General features: G+C 46.9%; 1 protein-coding gene across 1 annotated transcript in view; it reads right to left on the bottom strand.

Moving 5' to 3' along the window:
• Positions 1 to 5000, bottom strand: part of LOC126570436 (14-3-3 protein epsilon) — a 9858-nt gene that overhangs the window by 3423 nt on the left and 1435 nt on the right. The gene's annotated exons all lie outside the window — the stretch shown is intronic.

Genomic DNA, 5000 nt, shown 5'->3' with positions numbered 1-5000 from the left:
AGCTAGCGAAGGACAACAATTAGCCGCGTGATTCAAACTATCCACCTGCCTCTATCTAAATCCCCATACATCTCTCGTCCTCCAAGTACTGGAGATAAAGCTGCCACCCCCGCCAGCACCGCACGGCAGGAAAAGACCGCATTGAACAACGGCAGGCACTTCATATCTAGAGAAGACACGAGTACAGGGGTGGCACGCGTCATCCTCCGTGCACCGGCTACAGTGAGAATTTCGTCATCAGCCGCCGCCGCCGCCGGCACTGCCACTCCACAGGCAGCCAGCCCTGGCTTCTTACGCCGCTCATTTTCTCTCTCTTGTTTTTTTTTCTCCCGCGGGGGAGCGCCACATTTAACATAGCGGCATTCGCGCGGACTGATAGGAGAAGAACACGCACACCTTTGGGGCATTCTTCCCAGCACCTTAAGGCAGGGCACGCAGAGAGATTCATCCGCTGTTTCTCCGAACGGCGGTCGAGGGTTACGACACAGCGCGGCCGGCTTCCTCATCCTCTCCCCTGCCAACTCGGCTTCCCTAGCTGTTTCCAGGCGCAACAGCACCTTTTTCCACTTTGCTGATGCTGCACCGCACACATCACCCTCTCGCAAGTATCTCTCGTACGATTTCTTTTCGCCTAACGCCGCCGCTACAAGGCATCCGCGAGAGACCGCGGCCGAGTCGCGCATTCGCGAACAAACACACACACATGCACGATCACAAAATGGCAACGGAAGATATAGTTCTTCTCCTTTCATCGCACTGTCCTCCTGGCGCGTTGGCCAGCGGCAGTGACAGCAGCGTGTGCAAGGGGTAGAAGCACATTCTTTTTGCCGGATGAAGAATTTGAGGTTAGAAAAAGGTTGCGTTGGGGATAAAATTACATGCAATTGTTGTTTCTCGTACAGCCACCCCCCTGGATAGTGTTTTAACGGTGCCATAGGCATCTCGCGCACGTAATATCATCAATTATTCTTTTCACTTATTTCAACGTAAAATGTGAATGGTTTGACAAAGTGTTTCTCTTTCCCAGCCGCCTAATAGAAATTGGATCACCGATAAGCAAGCATTTTTATGCGCGAGTATAACGCACGGTAGGCATCTGAGAACCGTCGAATGTTCTCGACTGCCGATATTATCACGCGTGAAATTTATGGAGCGCATAAAACAGGCAGTCCAGAGCACGGAGTTATATAACACCGTGAGACGGTTATAGAACCGTTAAAAAAAAGGCTGGCACTGGTTTAGATTGAAGTTATAAATTTGAACTGACAACTCCGTTGCCGTGTTACACTGTTCCTTATCTTATGTAACCGTGATTAGGGACAAGCTACATTTTTAATGCCAAACTCTCTTCCCAACTTAACATAATCCATGAATCCTCCTCGAATGACGCATGTGCGGGTCAGCAAACAAGACACAACCCCGACGACCGGGGTGGTGGTTGCCAGCGTGCGATAGTGGCAGTACCTTCACATCACCTCCGAGTATACACAGTCTTCTCTCACAAAAATAGCCAGCATCGTGTATCGGGCATCAAATCAATCAATAGCAGCACACGCATTTCGGAATCAAGATGTGCGCATATAAAAACGGCGCGATATCGAGCAAAAACCCCATCGGCACTATATTAATTCAATTCATTTTCTCTCTCTCAAAGCACGTAGCATGATATTGGTTTAGCCTAGGTCTAGGGCTAGTCTTTCTGCAAATGAACGATGTGCCGCATTGATTGGCAATATAAATATAAATCAATTTCAATCATGCAAAGATAAACTCTAATCAGCGCTCAGCAGCAACACATACATTACATTGCTATGTGATTGGAGGGGGGCGCTTGCAGGATGTTTTGGAGGTGTAGCTAGGAAGAGATACCGTGTTCTCGATTTTAATTTGCCACAACGTACAAGGTTACAAGTGGTGACATTGAACGATGGCTCAAGAACATCGCTCCTTTGCGACAGCTTTTTTATATAATATGGCCATTATTGTTATTTTTCTTATTTTTTTTTCTCGCAAAACCCAAAAACTGCTACTCTGCTTCAATGCTAGGCCTACTGCGGGCGGCGCACCACATGACAGGTTGATGTGTTCCGACTACAGCCGTTGATGTTGATATGTTCAATTTAAGGTTTCTACAACGTGCGTGGGGTGAGTTTGTTCGATTTTCGTTAAAAAAAAAAAGAAAAATCGCCAAATGGAAAAAAATAAGCTTCTATATCTAGTTGTATTTCCGATAGTCAGACGCAATCGGGCTGTATAAAATGTAACACACTTTATCTGTCCAAAATCAAACATTATTATTTGCACTGTAGAAAGTGTGCCTGGGGAGGGACAACGGGAAGGAAAATTGAAATGCTTTATCCAGTCGATTGGTCGACTCAGCCGAATGATTGCACGCGAAGGATTTGTTGATGGGTTTAGGGGCACTAAGCCGCATGTACACGGCGATGTACAACGTGTATCAGTTGCCAGCCCTAGCATTGTACATACGGTCACCTCTGTGGCCATCGCAAACTCAGAACCTCATTTCGCGTCACAGAATGGTAAACAAACGCGATAGGCTTTTGGATGACAATTTCAATAGCACAAGCACTCCAAAGGCCTTCAGTTCTGCTCTCAACCTGATACATGATGATCGATCGGGGTGTGGTGATCGATTTCCAACAAAACTTTCAGCCTTTACAAACAGCAGCCAACGCTCGGAGATGAGCTAGTCACGCGGAACAGGCGCACATATAATGACGTTGATCCGAGCCGTACCAATGGGCACAATTTCGTTGTTGTCCGGTTGTGTTAGAGGTGGGTATGTGTGTCAAATACTGCAAACAACCAAGTCATGGTCATATGCCCGCCCGTTGTTGTCGCGGCCAGCCCAAAACGTTTATTCATCACTTTTTGCAATACAACCTCTTTTCATTCACACAGAACGTAGGTATACGCGTTCAGTAGCTTGTGTGATAGAAAGAATCTACACGTAAAAAAAAATATTTCTGTTACTGACGAATTGAATTTGCTTGATAACTTTTCAATATACGGATACGACTCTGGAATCGGAATCGTTTCTAGTAAGTGAACTGGAAGTGACTGTAACAAACCATTTTCGATTCGCCACAATGGGCAAGAGGAATGGATCGCCAAGATACCGTTGTTATTGGGAAACTACATTATTTCACATCATGTATGTCAAAGTTAATTGCCGTTCCAATAAATGATTGTTCCACAAACGCTTCACCGAGCTGAACCAGTCATAAATTTGGCATCTCTTAAGCTTTTCTTCCTCCTCGCACTCTCTCTCAATATAGCGGTAGTTTGAAACGTGTAGCTCACACCACACCCAGTAGTAGGATGCGAGATGCCGCAAATGTATGCATATATCAATTCAATATACGCGAAACAGTCCGCAACGGTGCATTATTTTAACTTTGGCTTTTATTACTACAAATCCATTTGAGGAAAGTGTAGAAAACAGTGATTAAAATTCCATTCTTTCGGATAGGAGTTATTAATCACATCCCTTTTATAGCAAAGCAAATCAAATGAGACAATAAATTAAATAATGAGCATTGAAAGAACATTCCTAAATTCGTACTCAGAATCGTCGCAGGACTAAGCCACAGTATCAATGACAAGAAGGCCACACATGAAAGTAGGGAGGAACTTGAGCTGTCACCTGTCGCGTCTTTCCTCATAATCATTTAAAAAGCTGGTTATCTGCATCATCCCTAGTCCATCTCACTAGCTGCCACCTAAAATAAGCCGTTGCTGGCGGTCAACAGTAAATGGTCATCCGAAGTAGAGCCACAAGAGGCACAGAGATTCTTGCAGGGCTCTTGTGTTTTTCCACTCCTTTTAATAGGACATAACTCGCGGTAAGGATGGGCGAACGTGACAAGGATTCGGGCTTGCGCAGTGGAAGGATCACCATCGCCCGCAGGTCATCTCATCAGCACCACACGGAGGCCAACTTCCACCCCTTCTCCTTTCTTCTTTGGGGCTTCTTTTTTGAAAAATAAAAAGTTTCCGAAAGGATGATGGAATAATATTTAAAAATCAGAATAAAGGTAGCACCTGACGACACGCGCCCACTCACCCTTCAGCTCTGCATGGGTAGCAGCAAATTGGAAGGTAGGTGGTGCAGGGGAGGCATGCGGTAGCCTCGAACTATTCACGTGACCACATTTCCTTATCTGGGGAGACGAAATGGTCTTCGCTCGGTTATCGATGATAGTTTATCAGTTTTACTTTTCGTGCACCAGGCACACGCCATCGAGAATCGAACGATTTTCTCCAAAGCAGAAAATTTGCCGTTCATTTTCAATTTTCCAAAAAAAACCGTGCCTGTGGTGGTGACTCACTCCACACCGTATTCCATGCTACGCGCGCTCTCACACCTACCATCAAGACACCGCTGTGTGAGTGTGAAATGGCCCGTCCCGTCCCGTCGCGACCCGGCCCTAGCCCGTTGGTTCCGACCCCTTCTCTTCTCTCACTCTCTCGCTACAATCCTTGAACCGGAACCAGAATACCGGATGGCGAAAAAAACGGTCGGATGTGCCGCTTTCCTACAAATCACTCAACCTCGCGCAGGACCGTTCAAAGGTCTACGCAATGATTGCAGTTTAATAGACAATCTGGAGTCGATGGAGTTGCAAATGGACACCAGATAATTCCCAAAGCCAGCACAGGCAATGACGCATCGGATACAAGGAGGGAAAATGGCTCGCTTCTCTCCAAACGGGCCCCCTGTCGCGATCATGCTGACGCGCTCTCGGGCTTTTGGCCCCAACCAGCACATTTGACTCCCCACTATCGATTTTCTCCGCAGCTAACGACCACGACGGCGACGGCGACGGCAACGGCGGCGGATGCTTCCGTCATCCTACCAACCCCCACACACGCCCCCTTGAAGCTTCTTCTCGCTTCTTCAACGATTCGCACCAGGTTGCATACCATTCGGCGGCTCAACTTCCATCCAAGCTCGTCGGCTCCGAACGTTCCACAAA

Source organism: Anopheles aquasalis, chromosome 2, assembly GCF_943734665.1.
Source record: "Anopheles aquasalis chromosome 2, idAnoAquaMG_Q_19, whole genome shotgun sequence".
Lineage (NCBI taxonomy): Eukaryota > Metazoa > Arthropoda > Insecta > Diptera > Culicidae > Anopheles > Anopheles aquasalis.
This window is presented reverse-complemented; position numbering and strand designations above follow the sequence as displayed.